This window comes from Molothrus ater, chromosome 2, assembly GCF_012460135.2.
Source record: "Molothrus ater isolate BHLD 08-10-18 breed brown headed cowbird chromosome 2, BPBGC_Mater_1.1, whole genome shotgun sequence".
NCBI classification, from domain to species: domain Eukaryota; kingdom Metazoa; phylum Chordata; class Aves; order Passeriformes; family Icteridae; genus Molothrus; species Molothrus ater.
Window position 1 is genome coordinate 101,130,366 of NC_050479.2, and position 14,265 is coordinate 101,144,630.

The window sequence follows — 14,265 nt, forward strand, 5'->3', positions numbered from 1 at the left end:
AAAGTTAAAAGAAGGGTGATTAAGATTACATGTTGGGGAAAATTCTTGTCTCTGAGGGTGGTGAGGCACTGGCACAGGTTGCCCAGAGAAGCTGTGGCTGCCCCATCCCTGGAAGTGTTCAAGGCCAGGTTGGACATGGCTTGGACCAACCTGGTCTAATGGAAAGTGTCCCTGCCCATGGCAGGGGGGTGGATTGAGATGGTCTGTAAGGTCCTTTCCTACCCAGGTAATTCTGGGATTCTATGATTGGTCTGTGATGTGGAGGAGCAAAGGCATAGCAGGTTGCAATGATAGGTGCCTCTTCAAAGGAGAGGTTTCTGTGGAGGAAAACAATTTACTGAAACTGCAGTGTTTCCCATCTGATTTTAGGGGTGCACAGAAAGAATGCAACTGCAGTGTAATCCAGTTACACAGTTTTGCTACAGCAGGTCTGAGACAGACAATCACTGAAGATAAACTTGGATTCTGTTTTGTTGAACAGATTCTGGAGAAAGGGAATTACAGTTTTTAAATAGTCTGTCAATTCAGGGCAGCATATATTTCCAAGGTGTATGTGAGGTATTTACCTTAGTTTGACCTGGTATTTTGGCACATTCTATGTAATGAAGTGATTGGTCTCTTACAATTAGTGTAAGTATTGCTGCTCAGATATAATTTTTAGTGAAAGTAGACTTCCATAGCTGCTCAGCCTATCGCAGTCTGCAAAAGCAATGCTTGTTTTAGTACACAAAATGTATTTCCTTTTCCCATGCACAGAATTCCTGCTAGAAACTAGTATTGATACTTGGAAAAAGAGCATGTATCATTTTGTCTCCTGTAGTGTTATTTCTGTCATTGTCTTCAGAAATCCTATATCCACTTGTTCAGGTGCCAAGGTTGTGCTGTAAAGAAGTGGAGGAGCAGAACCACTTAAGGATTCTAGATGCAACTATTCTGTCTTCCACAGTCACTTTCTGTGCAACACTGCAACATCTCAGAGTGGCCAGAAACATCCCAATTACTCTTAAGCAGAGGAAAATAAATCTCTTTAATGTATGTTTCAAGAAACAGCCACTAACCTAGAATAAAAATAGTTGTTATCACAAAGAAGCTTAGCATTCCGTCATCTCCAGACCTGTAGTGCTCTCTCCTTTCCCTATGGAAAACAGTTCCAACAAGGAATAGGAATCTCCCCAACATTTTGCCTAAATGTGATTACTGAGACATCAGCCAAAAAAAAAAAAAGAAAAAAAAAAAGGGGGTTGGAAGTTTTAGAAGTTTTAAACACATCTGCATCTGCAGCAGTTTCAAAACATGTGCATGCTCTTTATAATCTTTCTTTACTTTGAAAAATAACACTGTTAATCAAATAGAATTCAATGTGCATGTTCTGCGACACAGTAATTGTTCATTTGACATTGTGCAGTGTTTCTAATTATTTATTTTCCTGCAGCAAACTTGCTTTTTTTCTAAAAACCATGCCTGTGGGTCTTCTGTTTAAGCTGGCAAGAGTTATCCCTGAAAGTGTCCTTGCAGTCAATGTGAGTACTAGTGCAGTTTGTTCAGGGAGATTGAGAAGCAGCAGTGACAGAGCAGATGTCCCTGTAATGCCCTATTCCTCTGTTTTGTGGTGTCCCAAAGTTAAATATATCAGTGAGTAAACTGGCCATGTGACTGCTCATGTGTTCTTAAGAGTAAAGAATACTCTTGTGTTGCTCCCAATGCCCCCTGCCCTCCCATGCATGTTAGTTGACATAAATATCCTAGGAAGAAATTTGTTTTCTAGTTGTAGAATTTGAGGTGCAGAGTAGATGATGGTTGTTACTGTCCCCCAAGGCCACCCAAGCAAGCTACAGACCTTCCTCAAACCCTCATGGCCACAGGCTCCAAAGAGCAACACTATAATAAAAGGATGTTTTTTAAGATAGTTTTTTTATATAGGTGCCTACTTGGGTTCTTGCTATGATACCATGCTCTGAGCCTGGCACATGGAGTCCCAGCTGGAGCCCAGGCTTCCCTTAGAGCACCCAAGAGAGGGGCCTGTGGCAGCTTCAGCTTTATTAAAAGGTGCTAAGAAACACTGATTTACATTTAAAAATGGAGATCCCTGTGAAAGCCCGTGCTGGAGGCAGCTCAGCACATCTGCCAATAGTTTCAGGTGTCTCATGGCATCTTTTTCACTGAGAGGGGACCACCTCAGTGAGTCTCTCATCATCTGTGGCAGGCTACATTTGGAGCTGTAGACTGCTGGGACCACACACACCACTGTTAAGAGTGAAATTCAGCTTGTCACCTCTTCAGCCAGCAAACGTCTGAGGATCTTGGCAAAGGAGGGTCTTTCTTTGCCCCTGGAAGAACCTACAGATCAGCAAGAGAATACCTTTTACATGACCCTCAAACCTCAGGGTGATTTCTTAGCAAGCAGATTCTGGCAGCCAGGAGTCTGCAGAATCTGTTCTCACCAGGACACAGAGATTGAGGAAAAGAACTCACCAGGACCTTGGATTTTTTTTGTTCTGTCTTACTCCTGGAACACCACTTCAGTCTTCATAGCTGTTCCTAGTTAAGCATTTCCTGGAAGCTCCTACTGTACAGAGACACTTCTGTACAGTAAGCACTTGCTATCTTGGTGAAGGAAAGATAGTGGAGAACTGCTGAAAATGGGTTTGGGTCATTAAGGAATTGGGAGAGGGATGGGGAGATACGTGAGAGAGGTCAAGGGCACCATTTCATTGGTAGTGTGATGCTGGAAACTGGTGTAAATTCTGTACCAGAACAAAAATGGAGTCCTGCTCTTCTCCATCTCCACCTGCCATGGTGTCAGTCCTGATGCTTTGCACCCTTCAGGCAGGACAAGACAGTAGAACGTGGATGCAGTTTTCCATCTGAGAGTGCAACATTCCTCTTGAGAAACTTTAAGGAAAAAAAAAAGTGCTGAAAATGCAGACACAGCCATTTTCTCTCTTATTTGCTTCTCCAAGGTATGCCTAAGCTCCTGAACACCTTGCTGGTGTGGTCCTTCAAGTCTCACTGATCTTTTCTTCCACAGCTGACTGATAAGCAGAGAGCTGCAAGGAGGACAGGTCTTTTTCACATCTAGGTGCTAGTTTTCTGTGCCTGCATGCCCCATAGTTTTGTGCCCAACTTGCTGCCCTCTGAGGTCATGTGTTTTGAATGTCAGTGTTCTCAGCTGCCTGTGTTTTACATTTCCCATTTTGGAGACCTATTGAAAGGCTGTGGGTTTTGGAAATTGTTTAGCACTACCACTCTCTGGAGCTTGAAAGGAGCTTGAAAAGTGCAAGCTGGAAAAAAGGAGCTTGACTGCAATGTACAGTCAAAGGCAGGAAAAAGCACAGGAGGATGAAAATCTCCATCTCAGGAACAAACTTCAGCATCTGAATAGAGCACTGGGGCTATCCTTGTTTAGCTACCTTGGTGTTTAATTTCATTCCCCTGGTGGCTTTCTGTAGATACTGGGAAACTTTAATCTTTCCAAACAATTTCAAAATTTGCCTTTTTGATAATCCACTCATTTTAATGGTGGACTGGAGAATAGAAAAATCAGACTGTACTACATTTCAGCTATTAGATATTACATGTGCTATATTTTTTCCTACTTTACACCTTTTCATTTCCCCTTCCCAAATTCAGGCCAACAGTTCTCCATTTTATTTGTCTACAAAGTAACCTTTGCTTCTCAGTTTCAGTTCACATGTTGATCAGTCATTGCTTCTGACAAGTGGGGATACAATTCAGCATCATAAAGTCACCTCTGGCTATTTCCTGAGTTTATTTACTTTTACTTTTAGGAATAAACTGTGCCTGTATCCCATTATGGATGAAAAATTACTGGTGGTTCTCATAATTTTTTTGCAAAATGCCCCTTTGTCACTGTGATCGCACAGGATTGAGGTAGGAAGTGGTAGAAGAGGTGGGGACTGCTGGTGTGACAGAAGAATTATGTTGCTTTGGGATTAGCAGAGCCAAAGCAGCTTCATTTCATCTTTATTTGTGTTTCCAAGGGGAGCTCACCTGTGTTGTGTCTCTGTCTGATAAAGGGTAAGCCCATATCCAGCTGTGTGCTCTAGCAAGGTGAACTTCAGAGTCTCTGTCTCTGGTGGCTCTGCAGGACCCATCTTTCCTCCCCATTTTTGTATGAAGCTGGCCAGTTGGTTCAAAGATTCTAGTGGAAGCTTGATAAGTTCACACAAATAGCCCAAGACATTTACAGGGTTTAAAAAATTGTTTTCCTTTTAGAAGCTGGGCTGAAAATATAAAGTTGGAGAACAGTATATGTAAGAGCATGCACTGTTGTCACCATTTCTGTCTGGAAATTTTGTATTCTATTCATTTCTCTCTGGAAATTTAATATTCTAGCAGACAAGCAGTGTAATTAATTTACTTTTGTTTCCTATTAGGATTATTTTGGCTTTTAAATATGTTGCATATGCTAGGACTAAATACCTTACTGAAGGCTAGATCACTAGACTTGCTGATTCCCAATAAGCAGCTGAAATTGATTTTATTCTGAAGAATTCAGTCTTGCAGCCCAGTCATGTAAGGACTCATTGGAGTGTGACCAGTGTGATTCTGGTGCAGGGGTTTTGTCCCTGCATGATTACTTTAGAGTCATTCTTGACACTGGCAGCCCTAAAGGACCCTCAGGCTGCTGATGACATTTATCAAGAGCAGCTGCTGAGGAAGGATGCTGAATGTACACAGCCCATAGTATGTCAGGGAGAAAACATTTCCTCCTTCTGTGCTTTCCAGGTCACTGAGGTCCTTCTGTGCAAACAGAGACAACACAAAATTGCTGCTTGGCAGCCTTCAGGATGGCCCTGTGGAGTTATCTGCAGAGAGCCACCTGCATTTAAATAACAGCCACCTTCTTTGTGTTAATCCGAATGTCCCAGCGATGTCTCATTGTCAAGGAAACTGTGGGAAAACCAAGCAACTCTCCAAAAACATTTTCAGTGTTAGAGAATCAAGGCATTACTTCATTCTGGCCAGGATGTGCAACAGAAATAATTTAATCTACACAGTGCTCGGGTAGTGCAGAGAAAATCATTTCATCACACATGGATTTTATCAGATTTTTCACATATTTCACACAGTCAAATCCTGTAGAAATTCATTGGTTCATTGGTCATTGGTCCCAAGTTGTGCAGTTCTTAGTATTTGGTTTCCTATTTGATATGGATTTCTTCACCTCTGATGCCAATTAGGTTCTCATTCCTATCTTTATTTTCCCAGACTAGGTGTCTCCAACCATGCCAGGGGAGATGTTTGGAGTTGATGTTAGTGGTCAATAATGGTTGTTATCTTTTGTGTATCTTCCGTACTACTCCCAGTCTGTTGGGATGTTAAGCTCATTAGATTTCACCCAGCAGAATAGTCTCCTGAAAAGAAACTTCAATTCCCTTCTCCCAGGGCAAAAGGGAATAAAAGTGAATAAAGTTACATAAAATTTTTTCAACTTTGTATAATTTCCAGCATTGTCACTTCCCTCCATCTGGTCTTCTTGGTGGTGAGGGTCCCCCACACCAAAGAGTATAGAATCCCATGGATTCATACATGTTTGGGCAGGTGGGAACATCCAGGTGCCTCCCCTGAGGGGGCTAGGCCTGAAACTGTCCCTTGCAAGAGTCTGGATCTGTTGCATCATTTTGCATTACATGCAGTGCTCTGGTGCAGGGTCTGGGAACCCCTTTGTTTGGGGGGCTTTGATGGGCCATGACACCCCCTCTGCTCTCCTGTAGATGTGGCTTTGATGGGTTTGATGGGCCATGACACCCCCTCTGCTCTCCTGTAGATGTGGCTTTGATGGGTTTGATGGGCCATGACACCCCTCTGCTCTCCTGTGGATGAGGCTTTCCCAGAGTGGTGGCCCCCACAGCTGAGCTGCTCTGCACAGTGGAGGATGGGGATTCACTACCTTGGACAAGATGCTTTTTCCCCACACACCTAAAACCTCTCTTCCTCCCCGCTTTGGTCTGTGCAAAACCTTTGGTGAGGGTCTGTGCAAACTGGGCAGCAGATAAGCCTGTGGCTGTCATCTCCACCCCAAAATGCTAGGCTTGGTCTTCCTGTGATCTCCCACAGCCCAGACCTGAGTAATTTTATCTTATCTCCATCAAACTTGCAGTCCAGAGCCTCAGTCAGAAGGCAGACTCAGAGTGTGGTGGTCTTCCATGCAGCTTTTGTTATACAGCTTTGCTATAATAGTCAAAAGTCTTTCATAAAAATGTTTAAGCCATGTGAGAAATAGCTACTCACTTTTCATAGTTTAGGAAGGTTTATTAAACCTTATCAAAAATACAACAGAAGACTGAATAAAGAAAAAAGGTTATGACACTGGGAGCAAAAGACTTTCCCCGCCATGTGCTCGCCCACACAATGGCGGTTTTCCCTTTTAACCCTTTAACCCCTCCCAAGGTTCTGTCCATCGACCTCTTCTTCACTGTCCAGTGGTGGAGATCTCTTCCTCAGACCCTGACTGGAGGTCAGATGTCACCATAGTGACAAGCCAGCCCTCCCGGATGTCCCAACCCCAGCTGTCCCTTGATAACCACGCTAGGGGGTACAACATAACTATAAATCTATAAAACTTTTCTTAACCTATATACATGATATTTGTCTGTTAATTGTGAGAGTCAATCATTGCATTACTCATCTATCACAGCCATAAATCATAACATTTCAGGCTCTGACAGAAGGACTCCAGGAGTTAACAGGCTTGGAGACAAGGATTTGACAGGGAAGGCAGGAATGTTCAGGGTGGAAGATGGTTGCTGTCAACAGGGTGATTAATTAGCACTAGAGCAGGTCATTAGAAGTAAGATGGATTCTTTATCATGTGAAGGCTCCAGAGTGAAATTAGATATTTTTCTATAGCACAGTAGTACTCCATCTGGGTGCAGAGGCATTAGTGGATGGGGATGGGAGGCTGGAGCTCACTCCAGCAGTGTCCTGCCTTGAGGTCCCTGCAGGCCTGGGGAGAGTGGGTGCTGTTTGCTGCTCTCTGCAGGATTTGCAGTCTGTCTTGCACAGGAGATCAGGAGAGGGAACAACAGCAGCCCCTTCTAAGGTGAATATCCTCCCCAGATTCTTCTAGGTGATACCCCCTTTTCCCTGTGAGAGGTGGTTCTCTTTTGCTAGCACAGCTGATGTTTGGCAGACTCTCTGTGTCTCCTTGTCTGCAGTTGTGGTTGGAGGTGGAGGAGACTTTCTCTACTGGATGTGACAAGTCAAAATGAGAGGAAGAGGAATGATAGTGAGAGGACCAAGGTATTCAGCAGAGTATCTATGTGCACAGCTGAAAGGTTGCAGACAATTTAAAAGTGGTCTTCGTTGGTTTGCTTAATGGATTTGATGTGGACACTACTAGTAAAAGTGGTCTTTCTCTTTGCAACTTAAAATGTTGGAATTACTCCTCCAGAAAACATGACTACCACAAAAAATCATTGCTAAAAAGTCATTACTTAAGTTGAAAGGGTAATTTAAAAGCCCCTTCATATTTCTTTTTCTATTGGTTCCTCTAAACTTTTTAATGCTCCCCAACTGACATGGAATCACATTAAATATCTGATTCCAAATGTTTTGAAGATCCCTGGCTGTCTCTTTAGCCCAACCAGCAGGTGATTAAGTGTTTCAGTGTTTTACTTTGTGATGCCTAATTGACTTCAAAGCTTAAATTTGATTTTTCCAAACTGAGCCAGCAGTTTACTGGTTTTCAGTTGCAAATGAGTTGGGGGGGACCATGGATGTAGTTGGGTACCACAGACCCAGAGGTGATGAGTAGAGATTCGCTTACTTTAGGCATAGCAGTACTGAGCATTGTTAAATACTCATTATAATTTGGGCCACATCTCACTCTTGTTTGAGCAACTGTCCTGCTATTGCAGCAACAATCTCCCATTATTGCCCTAAAGGTCTTTTGGGAACCATGCAAAGTCATAAAAGTGAGAATTCCTACCTAGAGTTAGACTACCTAGTCCTAGGCAGTGTTCACATCTTTCATTTGCAGCATTCAATGGATTTACCACTGTCTGTGACTGTAGAATAAATGCAGACTAAGCACTACAGATTTTAATGAAGGTAAGTTAAATTATAAACCTGATAGGACAAGAGGAAATTACTTTAAACTGGAGGAGGGTAGATTGAGATTAGGAAGAAATGCTTGGCTGTGAGGGTGGTGAGGCCCTGGCACAGGTTGCCCAGAGAAGCTGTGGCTGCCCCATCCCTGGAAGTGTGCCTGGCCAGGGCTTGGAGAAAACTAGTCTGGTGAAAGGTGTCCCTATTTGTGGTAGGGGGGAGAAAAAGATGAGCTTTAAGGTCTCTTCCAAACCTTTCTATGATTCACCACAGGTAAAATGGCAGTATTTCCTGCTCCACTAAGAAATTTAATTTTGCCATTGCAAAGACTGGGGGGTTTTGGTTTCGTGGTTTTTTTTTTTTTTTTTTTTTTTTTTAAAGCAGCTGCCAGAGCTGAATAGTGACTGGTTTGTGTCCAGTGAAGAACAAACTTGGACCAAATGGAACAGCTGCAAAAAGATGTTCAACATAATAGGTAATGTGAGTCTTTAAGCAAAATCCAGTGCCATCAAAGCCAATATACAAAAAGCTCTTAAAATTTTTTTTTGGAAAGAACAGATGGAAAAAAAATCTTATGAGTTGTATAACAGGATCACATCAATCAGCCCGGCAGCAATGGCATCTAGAAGCCTTCACAGGTGGGCAAAAAACATAAGCAGAACCAGGCACAATAGTGATATGTCCAGCTCCTCAAAAAGGAGAGTCAGGGTGAACAGTGGCTTGGTAGGCTGAGGAAGGCAGGAAGCACAGTAGTTATAGTGGTGTTTCATCTCCGTAAAGCTGGAGTTTGGTAGATACAGGAAAGCATAATTTCAACACATTTTTTCAACTGATCAGTTCAAAATATATAATTGAGCTCTCAACCAGTCCTTGTTATTTGTGGTAGATAGAAGGTGATAATTGAGCTGTCCAGAAAATGAAGCAAACCTTCAGAGTCCAGTATTTTCTCCTGTGTATTTCAATGTTATTCTGCCACTAGATGTCCTGCTGACCTCACAGAGTAGGGGATGAGCTGCTTTCCCTGGTGAACAGCAGAGACCAAGGTAGAAATCAAGCTGTGACAAAACCTGCTTGTAACTTTTAACTCCTTAGGGATTGTTTTTGCTTAATAATACGTCTTAACACAAAGAGTCACTGAGAACCTTCTCATCTGCCTCCTTTTTTTTCCAGTGTCACAGTGGGAATAAGAGTCTTGCTGTCATCCATCACTGATCCTATTTTGGAGCACTTGTTTTCTACTTTAATATTTTAATTATCTTCCATAGCCCACCTCCCTGGTGGTCTCTTTGCTCGTTTCCAGGGAATTTGTTTTCCTTGTATCTCATATGCATGGGTGATGAAGACTAAGAGCAGCTCACCACTCTTTGTTTCCATTCATTCTCAACAAAACTGAGAATCTTTCAACACCAAATGGCACCTTCCCAATCTCAGTATGTTTCCCACTACAGTTCGGGACAGTGTCCAAATGCAAGGAAATTCCAGGGATGCTCAGTAGCCTATTGCAAGGGAGGAGCTTGGGAGAAAATACCAGAGTTCATGTTGTAACAGACTTTCCTCAAGACAATGGTGAGAGTTTTCTCCCCTTTCCATTAAACAGCTCTGTATCTCAGTAGCAATTATCAGAAAGGAAGTGCTGTGCAGGATAGGTGGGGCTTTGACAAACAACTGTGTGATATAAATTCTAGGACTGACAAAAATGGTCAACATATCTTCTGAACAAATATGACAGCACACTCAGCCTAAGGGTAATACCAGTAGCTGCTGGACTAGAAGATGGGATCCAGAGCTTGGGCTGCTCCCCAAGCCTGATATGGCATCCCAAATAACAGAGCTGAGAATGGGAGGATGTGTGGATGTCTCCTCTCTTTACGTGCTCCCACTAAGGGAAAAGCTGTGCCTAAAACTGATGTGTATTTGAGTGCAAATCCTTTTTCTGCCTTTCACAGTTATTCTCCTTGCCTTCTTTATTATGACTTGGGTCAGTGGCAAAACTTGACATAGGACTGGGTACTGTTCTGAATTGCAAAGGAATACTTTCCCACTCTGCAGGTGAGGTAATTGAAACAAAAACATTGAAAACATTCCCACTCTGCAGGTAAAGTAATTGAAACATAAACTGAACATTTCCACTCCTCAGTTTCACCGTCTTAAAGCAGAGAATAGCAATAGTGACCCAAAGAGTTTGTGGCATTGAAACGCTTGACAAGTCCCAGGGGACAGAGATGACACTGCGAAGCATGAGCTCCTGTGGCACACCAAGTAAAAAACTAGTAAGGTTTTATGTGCAAATCATGCTGCAGCATTGAGAGTATTTTCAGGAATCAAATAGTCAAACACCACATAAAACCCTTAAACCTCTGATTTTATCCGCAGAATTAAATGGCTTTATCTGTGCTTTTTCCTAGAAAACTGATAATGCCCTTAGCACTTAAGAGGAGTTACATGGGGATTTTTCCTTTATTTGAAGTCTGGTTGAGTCTAGCTTAATTATCTAATTTGATCTAATTCATTGTCCAGCTCATTGACTTTCATTTAGTGGTTCTTACAACATGCTCCAAAGCCTGTGGTGCCTGGACTCCTTTGATCATGGATAGAGGCAGGATGTTACAGCCATAGGCATGAAGACACTGAATTGGCTCATTGCTTCATTAAATTAGAGCAAAGAGCTGGAACTCAAATGGGAATGTGACATACTTTTCTAGTCCCTGTCAGCTCATCCATTCTGAAGCTGATTCCAGACAGATGCTGATAGGCATTGTGCAGGATATTTGAATGCCTGCTATATTGACAGAGAAGGCCATAAGCACAATATAAAAAGACACAAAACTGAGGATTTTTTAAAAAACATCTTCATTCTTCTCCTCATAAATAATAATACCAATTAGGTTTTCATTTCTCTCTTTGTCTCTCTTTGCTTCTAGGCAATATCTTGAGCTCAGTCTGACCCCTTGACCCTCATTCCTGTAGTAAGATCTGACAAGTGTTCACTGATGAGGCTGTGGCACCATTGTTCTTTCAAGTAAATAAAACTCCCTGGCTACATCCATACTAATAACCAGCACAGGTTGCAGCTGACTGTACAGTTACATTTTATGCAAGGTCTCTGGAGCAGCTTTGGACAGTCCCAAACAGTCCTGTAGTTGCACAGGCCAAACAGCCTTCCTGGTGATGAGAATGGACATGACCAACCTGTTCTGTAAAGAAACAGAGATTAATAATAAAGGTATAGAACCGTGCATTTCATCTGACCATCAGACTAGGGGGCAGACCTTAGCAATGTCTATTTTTGCTGGACAATTGTGATGCTTAAATGCCTGCCTTAGAAGATGTTCTGCTAAGATGAGCTGCAGAGGTCACAGTTTTTATGTGTTCATGTCTTAATTTGGAAAGACAGGTGTCTGCTAAGGAAGGCAGGAGCCTCCCCTGAAATGGAAAATGTAAACCCCCTCCCTCCAAATTGTTATAAAATTGAAATTAAGGGGGGCTCTCAGGTAAAAATATGGAAGCAGGAATAACAGTTCTTTACTAGGGAAGAAAACAAAAAGAATAAAATAAATAATGCAGTAAGTTAAAACAACACTGACAGAGTCAGAACCCAACCTGACAGCCTGTTGGTCAGGGTGTTGGTAGCAGTCCAGCTGGGATTGTGGCTGCAGCCCTCCTGGAGTGTCAGGTGTGGTTCTGCTGGAGCAGGGATCCTGTAGAAGGGTGTATTCTTCCTCTGAAGATCCAGTGGAAGAGGCAGCTGTTCCTCTAGGAAATCCAGTGGAGAAGCCTTGCTGGTGTTCCAGAATCTCAGATTATATCTGGGTAGGAATGCTTGCCTCCTCCTTCTGGGCAGAGCATCTCACAATGGGATGCTATAGTTCTTATCAGTCATGCAGTGACATTCAATAGCCTGTTATCAGCAGGTGTGTCTCCAGAAGAAGGATTGGGTGTGGGAGAGTTAAGGAAAACTGCCCAATGAACAGAAGACAACTGCCATAATGATGGCAAATAGAATACAATTTGCTTGACAATCCAGGACAGTTCAGTTCTCTCGCTTCATGCATATTAAGTGTGTTTAGGAACTTAATCCTAAAGCTGCCAAGGGAGGAGTGAAGAAAAAGCAGAACAGTATTTATTGGATCACTTTTACTTGATGTTCCCAACTTTCCAAGGACACCTTGCATATCATGACTTTGCTCAAAGCATGAAGTCAAGGAGTTTGGCAGCAGGTGAGCAGTCAGTCACTCCTCTCTGCTTTACAACTGTCCCTAGTTCATCATTCTAGGAGGAACCACGGAATTCAAAGTGGGAGATTGTATCCATGGTGGATGGTAAAGGCAAGGATGCAGAAAAGATTTTGAGTAAAGTTTACAAATGGCTTCTCAAATATCCTGAAATAGGTTCCTTTGGTGGTATTTCACCAACCAGTTCCTCCTTTGCCTTCTGAAGAGTTTGTACACAGGGACAGCTACATTTATGCTTTGGAAGTGTTCTGTTCACATTTTCTGTATTGTATTTGGGTCAAACCAGAGATGAGATTTCCAAACTGCAAGTAACCCACTCTTTTGATAAATTGACTTGATCCGAAGAACTTACCTGGTGATTCCTGGGACAGGATTTCCAAATAAAGCAGGTAAAATCTCTCTCCCAAAGCTGAATTTTGCTTCTGTAAGAGCAGCTGTCCCCCTCAGGCAGCTCTAACATGACATCAGAGCTCAGCATTCAGCTCCCACTGAACAGTAGTGCTTGTTGAGCCTGGTAAGTACCAGGAGAAAAAGAGAGCCCCCAACATCAGACAGATGGGGAGCTGCAGGAGCAAGTGCAGAGGAAGCTATGAAGATGCTCCAGGGGCTGGAGACAGGCTGGGAGAGCTGGGGGTGTTCAGCCTGGAGTAGAGAAGGCTCCAGGGAGACCTCAGAGCCCCCACCAGAGCCTAAAGGGGCTCCAGAAGAGCTGGAGAGGGACTTTGGACAAGGACCTGCAGGGACAGGATGAGAGGGAATGGCTTCCCACTGCCAGAGGGAGCCATTAGGTGGGATTTTGTGAAGATTAGGTGGGATATTGTGAAGAAATCCCTGACTGAAAAGGTGGTGAGGCTCTGGCATAAGTTTTCCACAGAAGCTGTGGCTGTCCCAACCCTGGAAGTGTTCAAGGCCAGGTTGGTGTCTTGTTCAAAGACAAATTTAGGAGAAAACCAGTCTGAAATGAGTGTTTATTCACTACAGTGAATAAAGCTGCTACACAGAGGTGGCTGTGAAGATGCTTCTCAGCAAACATGAGTCACACCATGAACACCCAGCTTTGGACTGACTGTGGGATCCATGGGGTGGCGCAGTTACCCTGGATGTCAGCTCACAGCTAGCTACACACTGGCTACATATCCTCCCAAAATATGTGTCCACTCCCCAGCTGCATAACTACAACCACATGTTAAGGAGCTGATGCTTCATACACGATTTAGCTGCATCACCTTTATGTTTTGCCTTCCAGGGGGTCAGTGGGATACCATGGGAGAAGAAAATGCAGTCAAGCATGTTGTGCTCTCATATTAGCAACCATGCCTCTTGCAGGGATCCCTTTCCTCTCCTTTTCTTAAACAGGACTTAAAAAAATAAACTAACTCCAAATGCATTTTATGCCTCATCCCCCAGGAAAGCACTTCAAGGATATTGGTTGTTTTATTAGTGAGGCAGCAGGATGCAAGCTAACAGATACAGACCATGTGGCAGAAGATGGTGGTGGTGGCTGGCCTCCCCCTGCATGCCCCATCTCCACTAGTGGGAAGAAAAGGTTGGAGAGCTGTCTGCTGTTTGTGAATAGCATTCTTTGCTCTCTGTCTTTGGGTCTCTTTTGGGCTTGCAAAGGTGTGATAGGTCCAGGACCCTGGCTGACTTCCAGGGAGGTGGAATGCACTGAATATCCTCAGGTTCCTCCTTGGTTTGAAGTGGAGCTGGTTTTGTTTTTTTATTGCTTCTTCTCCTCAGTGATTGCAGCGCTTTGCTGTGTTCTCACTGACTGCCACAGAGGGGGTGCATTCCAGTGGAAAATCTGCATCTGCTCACGAGCAGGGACACTGCCCATGCAGAGAGGACAGCTTGGGTCTTGTGTTTCACATGAGCTCTATCCTGAGATTAAAAATACTTTGGGATACAAAAAGCATTTTACCCTGGGATGCCATATTTGCTCATGCAGTGGCTGCAGCTC